At 37.9% G+C, this 13425-nt stretch overlaps 1 pseudogene; it reads left to right on the top strand.

Annotated features, from left to right (window-relative positions):
* Window positions 1-8479: 8479 nt before the first annotated feature.
* On the top strand, window positions 8480-9802 carry LOC117075691 (annotated as a pseudogene).
* The last annotated feature ends 3623 nt before the right edge of the window (window positions 9803-13425 follow it).

The following is a 13425-nucleotide window of genomic DNA, read 5'->3' as shown; positions in this document are numbered from 1 at the left end:
GAGCTGCAGCTGGGGATTGCTGGTTGGTTCACAGGAACAAGCAGGGTTAGTCTAAAAATGTAGGCAAAAACTTAAAAACAACTAGTGAGTTTAGAATTTAATGACAAATGCATGATAACTTTTGAAACATAATTTCTCTCCAGTCCTCATTTTTGTTAAGAAAAAAATCATGATAGGACCGAGATTTTTGCAAAATAGATTTTAGCCTTATACTTGGCCTGATTATTTGCATGAAGTGCAGCAGGAATAATTATTTCTACACAGGCCTTTTAGATTGGCTTTGATGGAACTCTGTTCTTCAAGGGATCTCAGATAAGACCTTTTAAAGCCATGCCTAGCCATGGGTTTATCCTCAAATACATGTGAGTTGGGTCATCCTCTCCTCTTACAGTCCCAAGATAAACTTGGAGCTCCTGGACCTGTTAGAAAGTGACATTCTTTACTGACCACAGGTCGGAAACCCTTTACAGGGACTGAGTATGAGGCCAGTTTCCTCATGGGGCTTTTATTGGCTCTGCCAAGTCAAGATTGACTCCTTAAAGGGAAGTATACCCTTCCAGTCAAAGCCTTGGTAAAATGACCAGTTTTTCCAATTGTTTTCTGTTTTAAAAGAAAAATTGATTCTTATTGCACTGATGCAAACAACTATATTGCCATAAGAATACTCACAGATAGTTTCCAAATTCTAGAGAAAGCAGGCAGAGAGAAATAAACATGCTACAAATTTTGATCACAGGAGTGTATACTTTACTTATTAATGACCGTAAATAGTTCAAAATACGTTTCCTTGACTGTGAAAAGCAAAACAAGGCTCAGCAATATTCCAAGCAAAAGTCAAAAGGATTTACTTCAGCTTCCTGAGTTCAGTCCATCTAGTTAACTCTTGTTTTACTTGATATTTGTGAACATTCCAGCTCTTTGTGAGTCCTGTAAATTTTCCTTTATTCCAATATTACAATCTCAAAAGTTTTCAGAAGCCTGTATTTGAGAGCACCTCCAAAATTCTGTAGCCTATTATAAACCATCGTTTGAAAAGGATTAAAGCAAGACAACAAGTGTCTGTGAATAGCAAAATGCCCAGGGTAGTGACAGTCAGAAACACAGTTGACAAAAATGTTTGGTTATCTCTGTAGTTTGCAATAACTTAACCTTAAGTATGATTGGTAGCATATACTTAGACATTGGAATGTTAGAAATCTCATACAATTTTGGAACATATATTAGCATTATTTACCAAGATATAACCCAAAGAAGACTGAACATCATTTTGACAGTCCCATGTACCTAAACATGTCAAAGAATCCTGTTTACCTCTCTTTTCTGGACACTTCAGGGGCCCTCTCAAAGTACTCAAAAAGTCAGGTGCCAGGGAAGACAATTTTGAAGCTGAAGTTTGATTTTGGGAAGGCTGTTAAGATTTAAAACACTTGATATTATGAAATAGAATTCCAGATTACCACAAATTATTTATTTTGCAAAAATGATGACTCAGAAAATGTAAAGAAGCAAAAACCTTCTATAACCCTTTAAAAATTTTGCCAAAGAGCAGCTAGTGCTGTATTAAACCCTTGTTATGCTTTTATTTCCATACTCAATTTACAGAAAAACCATATAATACGGTTTTTTGAATTTAGTCAATATGTTCACACAGAGGACCTCTTCAGCAAGGTTAATTTTCACAGTTCTTCCATCACTTCTTTCAACCTTCAGTTTTTTAATAATTTAACTCAAAACAATCCTTTAGCCCCAGGCAAAAATTTACATTTTCATGCCTTCTTATAATCTTTTACTGAAAAACATATTTCACTGTTCGTACACTCCTTGCATGCAAATCTATTTCCAGTAGTCTCAATTACATGTTATAATGGTAACTCCTAGTAAATTTTTAACATTAATTTAAAACCTGGTAAATTGTTTTAATTGCGTGCTAACTGCAGCCAAGGTTTGCCTTCTTAATTAAGGACATGATTAGTTCCATATGTCCCCAGGCCCTACCAGCTGTGAAGCAGAGGAGACAGTTTTTAAAACCCAAAAAGCAGTTTGTAACCTTAAATCACTTAGCAAACCTTGCATCTTACCTACATTTTACCAATAGTCTTTAGGGGCTGTTTTTATTTCTCAAAGATTAAAGTCATGTGAACTGAAAGGCACCACAGCTTTTAACTTCCCTTAAGAAATACTTGATCCCAGGGCTTGTCTTTTTTAGGACAAATTAATTAGAGATCTTTTTAAAGACAGCACACACAGTATACACACAGACAGGCAGAAGAAAATCCAGTTGCTGGGTGAGGCCCTTTAAGAGACAGGGCTAGGAAAACATGCAGATATCAAACCAGAGAAGGATCGTCCTCTAAGGCAGGATTGCTCAACAAACCTTGCCAAGCAGTTACTGGCCACGCCCCCAGGATGTAAAACAAGATGGAGACTTGCAGAACACACCATACAGGCATGCAAAGCAAGCCAGGATTGGCCACAGCCCAAGACTAGCCCCAGAAATCCTTTTTCACAACTGAAGCTTTACAGAGACTAAGTTTACTGCTGACTGGATGTGAAGAGGAGAAAAAAAATGGTTTAAAAATGGCTGGGGAAGAACCTGTTATTCTTATGCAAGTGGTTCCTCCACCAGGGAGACAAGTTTAATTGCTGTGGGTCCCAGCGGGCCTCCCTGGTGCAGGGAGGAGGATATCCTATGAGTGCGTGGCAGAAAACGCCAGCCAGCCACTCGTGGCGCCTTGGGCCAGGTATCCCAGCCCTGGCAGGGAGGGGAGGGTGGTGGGGAGCCGCCGCACACCAGTTCCTTCCAAAAAAGGGAGAAAAGGCTATGAAAAGGCCCCTAACCCTAGGAGCAATAGCGGGGTGGTGACATGGTTACCTGTACCCTCAGAAGCCGGAGGATGAGAAGGCTCAGAAGAGAGAGGTAAGGGGAAGAATTCTTGGCATGCATTTCACTCACTGTTTCTAGAGCCCCCACATTGCATACCAAAAATGTTGCGGATTTTTAGTTCAGCTAAAGACGGGGTCCTTGTCTGTCCCATGGCCACAAAAATTTAGGCTCACAGGCAGTTTGAAGGGTGAGAGAAACCAAACTCTTTTGGGTGAAAAGGAAAAAAGTGGGGAACATTGATCCTCCATAAGGTCAGAGTCCCTGCTAGAGAGCTTCTTACCCACCGCTTGAATTCCAGGTTCCACACAGGAAGAAGAGAGGCCAGGCTCCTCCCCGCTGCAAACAGCATGAACTTCCTGAGGTTCCACCCCAGTGTGCAGGACGGTTGGATTTTTTTTTTCTGGGGATCCTCTCCCACCTGGCTGTCTTGCATGGTTTTTTTTGTTTGTTTGTTTGTTTAAGTGAAAGTTCATTCTCTGGCTAAATGTGTAGGAATTTCCAGTGGTGATTACCTGTCAGGGAGGTAATGGGAAATGATAGAGAGTGAATATGTGATGAGCATTTTACAGTCATGGCATATTTTTTCTTTAAGCTCTGTATCTTGTTATACAATTTGTTTTCCTGACCTGCCTGGAACTTCTCTGCTCTCGTAACAGCTTCCCCACGATTCATTCATACCAGCTGGAAAATTCTACTTGGCCTTGTCAATGTTAAGTCTTTGAGGAATAGCCTCCTTAAGGAAACAGCAGAAGTGTCGTTTTGTTTATTCTCATGGCATCCAGAATCCTGTTTCATTGAAAAGTTTAATGCCACTTGCTTGGATCATTGTGGCTTCCATTCCCAGAACCTCTGCTGCTTGTCCTCAGGGTGTTTTCATGGCTTGAAACCCTGTTAAAAATCCTTCCCTGCTTAATTGTTTTAAGCAGTTTCTTTTGAGGATCTCTTACCTATTAGTAAAGATAAATCTTCCTTCCCTTCACATTACCTTGTTTGAAACAACTCTTTATGTATTTTTGGCATTTAATTATTTAATTATAAGTGAATATAATATTTTAAAGAAAGTTGACAGTTTCTTTGGGGGCATTTCTTTGTTTGTTTTTTGTTTGTTCACGGGGTGTTTATGCTGGGATTCATTCTGATTTCCTTCTCCTTTCTTGCCCTGACATGTCCCCAGAAAGCCTCCTCTTCTAGAGTCAAGGTGATCACCTTAATTTCCTGCCCTTCTATGGCAAGTTAACACAACCTTCTCCAACTCTGAGCCCAGACCCTGAAAAGCTCTTGATCACTCCTATAATGAGAAGGCTGCAGATGTTTTCCCTAGGCTTGGGCTTCAGTAGATGCAGTTGATGGCTATAAGTTCAGGGCTCTTTTCTAGAGATGTAAACTCATTTTTGTGTTTTCGTACTCACCCACCAAGAGACTTTTTCTATTTACTACAAGTGGGAAATTAATGCAGAAAAGACGGCGAGGGACAGACTTCTTTAGTTTAGCAATGTAGGGGTAGGGGAAATATGTAATTCTTAGTAGTCTAAGTGTCTGCGGTAGAAATGTTATGGACTATACCAGTGTGCAAATGAAAAACTCTGCATTAGTACCCATGCAATGTTCATCTTATCACCAGATTTAGTTCTAGAAACATTTCCTACGGGACTGTTCACTGCATTTTATTGTTGAATACTCTCAGCTCCAGGTGAAACATACTGAAGTGTGAAATGGTCAATTATAACTGGATAAACAAAGTTGCTTGGATAAAATATTATTAAACTGCGTGGTTGGTTGTTTAGTGTTCATTTTTCTTTATCTCAGGGCAGGGGGTATACGGAATAGAAGAAGGATTTGACACTTTAGGCAGATGACTTCGTGAACAAATTCACAGTTACCAAGACCAAAACATTTCATGCTGAGTTGTTTAAAACCGTTTTCACATCAAATATGTCATTACTTCCCTGTTCTGTAGAATCTTTCAAAGTTTGAATTTCTGTGAGGTAGACGTTACACGATTTTCCCCCTTTAATACCTTTGGAGAATGAATTTAATCTTGGAAAATACTCTCAGACATTGATATTTTGGAAAGTGAATTCAGAAGGGAATATCAGGAACATAATTTTAAGTAGTTTTTAATACATACCCGTGAAGCTTGAGATAGGTATCACACTTTGATGCATAGCCTGTGTTTGCTAAAATATCACTTAGGAAACCTGTGGTTCCTTGACTGAGAGCTTCATTTAGCATCTTATTTATGATTCGCGAGCTCATGGTGCTCCAAAGAAGTGCTTATCTCAAGCCGTACGAGTAATATTTCTGAAGTATTTTTTGAGATCATAGCAGACAAGAATGTCTGACAGTATAGGCTGGTATTTTCTGGGACATCTGCCTGCAATTAGAATTTTATTTGGGAATAAATTTACCCAAGATGGGAAACAAACTTTCTTCTTGTAAGTCTCCTATTCATTTTTCAAGTAGTAATGTCATCCTTCAGGCACGTTCAATTAGTGATCTTTGTGGAGTTTTGTGGAGTTTAATGGCTATGGAGGCTAGGAACATAAAAACTTTATGTAAACCGTAACTATCATTTGTTTTTGGTGTCCCAAAAGAGATTTGTGACTAAGCAGTGATGGCAAATAGAAATTCCCTTCCCAATTTGTTGGCTGGTGTGCCTAACCTTCTGCGTTCCAGATCTACTACCGTGGCTGGAAGAGATACAGAGTGAAGGTTATTCGAGTGCACAGGTATATATGAGAAATAGAGAGAAGAAAAGAGGAAGGCAGGGAGAAAGAGAAGAGAGAGAGAGGAAAGAGAGAGAGAGAGAGAGAAAGAAGGAAATTAGAGTTAGAGCTGCCTAGTGAGATGAAACAGAAAAGATGACTCCAGTTATTAGTTATACTCATGGCCCTCAACAAACTCTACCTCCTGGAATCAGATGAGCATCCTCTTGAAGTGAAGCCTAAAGTCACCATACTGACTCTAGATGTTTCTTAGCTATCAAGAAAGCCCCACTGATGATTGCTCGAATGCAAACATGTTAAAATGTTGGTTCCAGGGATTCTATGTTTATATATGGTGTCTTTTTTTTTTTTGAGATGAGTTTCTTGCTTTGTCACCCAGGCTGTAATGCAATGGTGTGATCATAGCTCACTCTAGCCTCAAACTTTTGGGCTCAAGCAATCCTAAGTAGCTAGGACTACAGGTGTGTGCCACTACACCTGGCTAACTTTTTTATTTTTGATTTTGTAAAGACAGGTTCTATGTTGCCCGGGCTATGTCTTGAACTCCTGGCCTCAAGCAATTCTCCCACCTCAGCACCCTGATTAGCTAGGACTACAGGCATGCACCACCATGCCTGGCTAACTTTTTGTTTTTTATTTTTAAGATAGGGTCATGCTATATTGACCTGGCTGGTCTGGAACTCCTGGTCTCAAGCAATCATCCTGCCTCAGCGTCTCAAACTGTTGGGATTACAGGTATGAGTTCCTGCACCCAGCTGTGCCTTTTACACACACTAAAAAATCTCAACCCATTATGAAACATCTTAAATATTGGCAAGAAAATTTCATTTCTCTGGAGGAACAATTTAACTTAGGTTGAAAATACAGTGTGCTTTTGAATGTTTATGTCATCCACCTGGGATTATTTCTGGCTGTTCAACCAGCAGCTGGTATATTATACTGGCATTAACTTGTTTCCAAGACAATTACTTCTGCAAATATTGTGGGCAAGTATGTGCAAGTGTGTACAACTGTGTGTGTGCATGTGTTTGGGGCAGGGTACAGAGTATACAAATGTACATGTGAACACACAGGGCTTGAAAAAGAAGAAAAGAATATTTTGTCACTTTCTTACATTGATTTGCACAGGGATAAAGGAAATAAGTCAGGCTTATATCCTTGTCTCTGTGTAAATTATCTTTGTGCTTCAAATAGTTGCTTGCATATGGTGACTTAACCTTTCTTCAGCTCAGGAAAAAACATTTCTGCATTTTGAAATATGTAAGGGCTGAAGCTTGTATTATTAAAAATAAACATTTTTATTTTAAAACCTAATAATTAAATGTTAAATCAGCAACTTTAAAAAGTAGATAAAACCTTGAATTGAGATAGGACTTCTCCTGTTTTCCTATGTCTATTGCTTATTTCTTTTCATGTATAAATAATTTTATTATATTTAATAAACCAAACCCTCAAACTTAACAAATATAGTTTGAACATGAGGTTAATAATTTTGCCCTACACTAAAGTAAATTTTATTCTGGATCAAGGCCTTTCTTCTGGTGTAATAATTTTGTGAAACTTTTAAAGTTAAAAATGATATTGCAAAACTCAAGATAGGTTCTAGTTCAGCCAAAAGTTAATTTATTTTCCTGATAGCTAGTTGAGTCAATTTGGATGATGTACATCTCTGAACCAATTAAATGGAGAAGGCATTAGAATTTTCAATAGATGTATAGTTCTATGACAGAATCAATAAACTCATATGTCATGAATTAAAGTGTTGAAAGAATGGTATCATTCCAGCAAAACTGTTGTGCTATTATCAGAATATGGTAAATAGATATTGGGTAGCAAATATAGAAAAAATTTCTAACCACATTGACACAATCTTTTTCCTGCCTTATCCCTCAGCCATTGCTAAAAGCACCAAAACAAAACTAAACAACACAAAAACAACCCACGTACCTTCAGGGATTTTATTTTTTTTGGAATGAGCGGGTGGAGAGTTTACCGAAAACAACAGAGCAATGAGCTTGTTTACCGACCTCTTTCTCCCATTTAATCAAACCCTTTTCCATTCTCCTGTGAGTACCAAGGCCCTCAAAGACAGTAGCATATACATAAGCTATCCGAGAAAAACGAGCACTTCTGAAGAGTGACCAAAATGAGTGAACATCCAAACATTTGTTGACAAATTTGTACTATTATATTTTTGTTTTTAATTTTACTTGTCCTTACTGTGATATAATACATATTTTTTCAAGTTGCCATGGATTTCTGTCTCCCAAGATGCGCTGTTAATCAATCTACTGATTATAATCCAATTAACCAATTAAAGGCAGTTCTACACACCAAGAAAGGATAATTTATCATAAAGATAAAAGTATGTGGATAATTCAAAGTCAAACTACAGACTCGTTGAATAAGAACTACATTCAAGGATCATTGAATAGCTTTTGTTGACCAAAGACTAATGCTCCAACGCAGTTCTCACTTTGAGGCCTTTCAAAAGGAGCAATTAATTGGTAACATATTTGGGACACTGACCTGAGTTGCCCAAGCAAAAATATAAACTTTGTTTTTATTAAGGAAAGGTTAAGGAAGTAGTTAAATCAGGTTAAATAATATTTCTTTATCTTAATTTAATTTTATATCTTTTATAATTATTAAGTGTGCTTCCACCTCATTCTGTAAGTCTTTTCTAATCTTTATACCACTTACATGACAAATAACATATGCTCTGTATGCTTACTGTCTGCCTGCCAGCTAGGTGATAGCTAAATTGGTTGGATCTGTCTGTATAAATAATCTCCACAACAAGTGCAGCGTAAGTGGATTAAATGAAATGAAAACAGCAGGGCAGAAAGGTCGTCGGCAAAGCCTGAGTCCTGTCCTCTTGCTCTCTTCGCCAGACAATATGAGCTTCACCACTTGCTCCACCTTCTCCAGCAACTACCAGTCCCTGAACTCTGTCCAGGCGCCCAGCGGCGGCGCCCGGCAGATCAGCAGCACAGCCAGCCTCTGTGCAGGCGCCGGGGTCTCTGGTTCCCAGATCTCTGTGACCCGCTCCACCAGCTTCTGGGGCTGCACGGGGTCTGGGGGCCTGGCCATGGGGATGGCCAGGGATCTGGCAGGAATGGGAGGCATCCAGAATGATAAAGAGACCATGTAAAGCCTGATCGACTGCCTGGCCTCCTACCTGGACAGAGTGAGGAGCCTGGAGACGGAGAACCGGACACTGGAGAGCAAAATCCGGGAGCACATGGAGAAGAGGGGACCCCAGGTCAGAGTCTGGAGCCATTACTTTAAGACCACTGAGGAACTGAGGGCTCAGATCTTTGCAAATACTGTGGATAATGCCCGCATTGTTCTGCAGATCGACAATGCCCATCTTGCTGCTGCTGACTTTAGAGTCAAGTATGAGACAGAGCTGGCCATGCACCAGTCTGTGGAGAGCAACATCCATGGACTCTGCAAGGTCATCGATGACACCAGTGTCACTCAGCTGCAGCTGGAGACAGAGATTGAGGCTGTCAAGGAGGAGCTGCTCTTCATGAAGAAGAACCATGAAGAAGAAGTAAAAGGCCTACAAGCCCAGATTGCCAGCTCTGGATTGACCATGGAGGTAGAGGCCCCCAATTCTCAGGACCTTGCCAAGATCATGGCAGACATCAGGCCCCAATATGATGAGCTGGCTTGGAAGAACTGAGAGGTGTTGGACAAGTACTGGTCTCAACAGATTGAGGACAGCACCACAGTGGTCACCACGCAGTCCGCCGAAGTTGGAGCTGCTAAATCGATGCTCACAGAGCTGAGAGGTACAGTCCAGTCCTTGGAGATGGATCTGGACTCCATGAGAAATCTGAGGGCCAGCTTGGAGAACAGCCTGAGGGAGGTGGAGGCCTGCTACACCCTGCAGATGGAGCAGCTCAACGAGATCCTGCTGCACCTGGAGTCAGAGCTGGCACAGACCCAGGCGGAGAGACAGCGCCAGGCCCAGGAGTATGAGGCCCCACTGAACATCAAGGTCAACTTGAAGGCTGAGATCGCCATCTACCACCACCTGCTGGAAGACAGTGAGGGCTTCAATCTTGCTGATGCTGTGGACAGCAGCAACTCCATACAAACCATCCAAAACACCACCACCCGCTGGATAGTGGATGGCAAAGTGGTGGCTGAGACCAACAACACCAAAGTTCTGAGGCATTAAGACAGCAGAAGCAGGGTACCCTTTGGGGAGCAGGAGACCAATAAAAAGTTCAGAAGTAAAAAAAAAAAAGAAAAATTAATATAAATCGTCATTAAAATAAAGGCTGATTTTTTTGGTCAAGAATGATCGAGAAACTGCAAAAACATCCGATTCCCAGTATAAATGATTAAAAGCAATGAACAAATTCTACAAAGAAATGGGGATCTATGTACAGTACAGAAGATGTTTCTATAAGACAGTGTAGGGAGCATATTTATTCCAGTAAAGTTTACAGGTTAGATAGTTTCTCTAAACAATGCAAATGACCAATATTGACTCCACTCGGGATGACCAATCATTTGATTTACATGGGACTGAGGGAGTTCACAGGCTTTCACCACTAAAACTGTAAAAGTCACATGGAAAACTAGGATGCATTGGACATTCTAAATCATATGAAATAGGAGAATTGTATATATCACTGTCTGTTTAAATAAGTGAGTAGTCTAAATATTCATGCACTTCATCATCAAAGGTATCAGACCTATGTCATTTTACAGCTGAGTTTTACCAAGCTTTCAAGAAATAGTCCTCAATTGATATAAATGTTTTATGAAAGAAGAAAATAGCAAATCTTGCCTGTTTGAATTATTAAATATATAGTAGAATATGAATAACAAACCTGGAAAATGACAGTATAAGGAAAATTTGAACAATTTCACTTTGAGCATTAATACAAAAATCCTAATGACATATTAGCTTACTGAAGCCACAATATAGATGAAATATATATTATAATTATGTAAGATGAATCACAAATGTGAAAAAGTTACATCAGAATTTATATCAATATAATTTACTACATTACTAGATTATATGGAAGAAACTTCTAACCATTTCAATAGATGCAGAAAAAGCACTAAATTGTATGCTCACTTTGGAGTAAACCTGTTAGTAAATTAGAAATAAAAGGGAGTTACCTGATCTGAAATTTCTCTTATCAAAAGTCTATGAACAAATATACATATATATATATATATATATGGATAGATAGAGCATTACAGGAATTAGCATTAAAGTCAGAGATACATTGTTTTACAACATTGTAATTATACATTATAGTGCCAACATTATAATGGTAGTACTAAACGATGCAATATGATAATTAAATATAGTGTAAGAGAGTAAGAGATGAAGGTGTTCTTAAATAAGACATGAACATAAACACAGGAAATACAATGTAATAGAAAAAGTGATAGAAAGTATAAAAGAGTTTTGCAAAGTTACTTCACACAAGGTCAAATTACAGAATTCATCAGTGCTCTGCACAGCAGTGATAGTCATTTAGAATATTTGGCAGAAAAATTATCCCATACAAAATAATAACAAAAAAATAGAGCTCCTAGAAATAGATGTAATAAATGTACATGATATTGAAAGCAAATGAGCAAAAAAATTCAGGTGAATTAAAGACTCAAATGTAAAAAGATAAAAATTGTGTAATTTTTGAAGAAATTATAAGATACTTTGTTTTCAGGATATGGAATGATCTCTTAAGATGAAAAAAGAATAAATCACAGGATAAATATTAATAAATTCTATCACATTAATATTGATTATATCTTTGTCAAAAATTTCTACAAAAATGGAAAAATAGAAGGCACAAAAAGAAAATATTTCAATGCACATAAATTATAAAATGTTAATATTAAGAAGATATAAAAATTTACATATTACTAAATTAAAGACAAGCCTAAAATCATCAAAAATATTACTATGCACTTCTTAGAAAAGAAGTTCAAATGATCACCAGTAATCATTGGAAGGTGAACTAAAATAACAATAAAAAATAATTTATCTTTTATCAGTTTAGCCAGTATGTAAAAGTCTGACAATAGGAAGCTTTGGTCAGGACATGGAAAAGAACTACTCTAATTTGCCTGTAGAAAGGTAAGTTGGTAGCACTTCGTGAACACAATTTTATGATACTCTCATTTGGCTCAGGATTTCTACTTCCAAACAACCTAAGGAGATACTCCTAAGAATGTTGCAAGTAAGGCTGGGTGCGGTGGCTCACCCCTGTAATCCCAGCACTTTGGGAGGCCAAGACAGGCCTTGAGGTCAGGAATTCAAGACCAGCCTGGCCAAAAATACAAAAAAATTAGCCCGATGTGGTGACACATGCCTGTAATCCCAGCTACTCAGGCAACTGAGGTAGGATAATCACTTGAACCTAGGAGGTGGAGGTTGCAGTGAGCCGAGATCATGCCACTGCGCTCCAACCTGGGCGACGGAGCATGACTCTTTCTCAAAAAAAAAAAGACTGTTGAAAGTAGAATTATTTATAAGAGCAATATTTGAAAAATATATATATATAAAGACCCATTAATAGGAGATGGAGAAAATATGACATAGTGATGTAAGAGGCTATTTGATCATTAGTAAGAATGAAATAGAGGCAGGGATATCAATAAGAATAAATCTCAGAAACAACAGAAATTATATTTAAAAGGTCAAGCAATTCAAATTGTATGATTAGTAATAATATTAAGGCACACCACTCCTAAAATTTCATGGATGCGTATGTATGTCATCACTGTAGAAAAGCAACATTAGGCTGGGCATGGTGGTTCACACCTGTAATCCCAACACTTTGAAAGGCTGAAGTGGAAAGATCACTTGAGCCCAGGAGTTTGAAGCTACAGTGAGTTGTGATCCTGCCACTCCCCTCCAGCCTGGACGACAGAGTAAAATTCTGTCTCAAAAAGAAAATAGTGATAATCATATTTTTTTTTTTAGAAATGGCTAGAAAATACCCATGATAATGCCTGAATGTTGATACCATTTGAGAGAATGAGAGGCTGGATGTATATAGGCACAATAAGCTTTAACTCTATTTATAAGGTTTTATTTATTAAATAAAATCTAAAACAAAAATATAAAATATTTATGTAATATTTTAATTCTACGTGTTAGACATAATTAGAAGCATCATTTTATTCCGTGGATTTTCTGTTTATAAGATGTGACTCAAAATAAAAAGTGTTACCAAAACAAAAAGTAGTCTAAAACCTACATAACTTATATGCACCTTTAAAATTAAATGTGCATTGAATGGATTATAGCTAAAGGATTCAAAAAATAATTCACATTGACTCCCACCCAATCTCTCAGATTTCTTCTGACATACATTTTTTTAAAAAAATGAACTGCTCCCTAGATACCTTTGTCTAAACGTTAACAATCCTACAAATAATTTCCTTTCTCCGAATCTTATTCCTTCTAAGAATATTATTATTCTTCCTAATCTGATGGTCTTCTTCAGTCATTTCAGCTCTTCAAAGTTGTCTTTTTCATCCTCCCAGGATACCAAATTGCTTAGGAAATGCTTTGAGTTTTATATCAAACTGTCTCTGGAATCCGGCACTTTATTACCACTCGCACTGCACATACATTAGTCAGAACCCAAACATTTCATCTATCTCTCTTTTAAATATATCTTATAAAAATATGTAATATAATTTATATATATTCTACATACATATGTTATATATAAATTCATATAATATGTACATTTATATTATGTCTAAATATATAATATCATGTATAATACCTACAAATGTACAAATACAGAGAAAGAGATA

The sequence above is a fragment of the Trachypithecus francoisi genome, unplaced genomic scaffold, assembly GCF_009764315.1.
Source record: "Trachypithecus francoisi isolate TF-2019V2 unplaced genomic scaffold, Tfra_2.0 Lachesis_group5, whole genome shotgun sequence".
Lineage (NCBI taxonomy): Eukaryota > Metazoa > Chordata > Mammalia > Primates > Cercopithecidae > Trachypithecus > Trachypithecus francoisi.
This window is presented reverse-complemented; position numbering and strand designations above follow the sequence as displayed.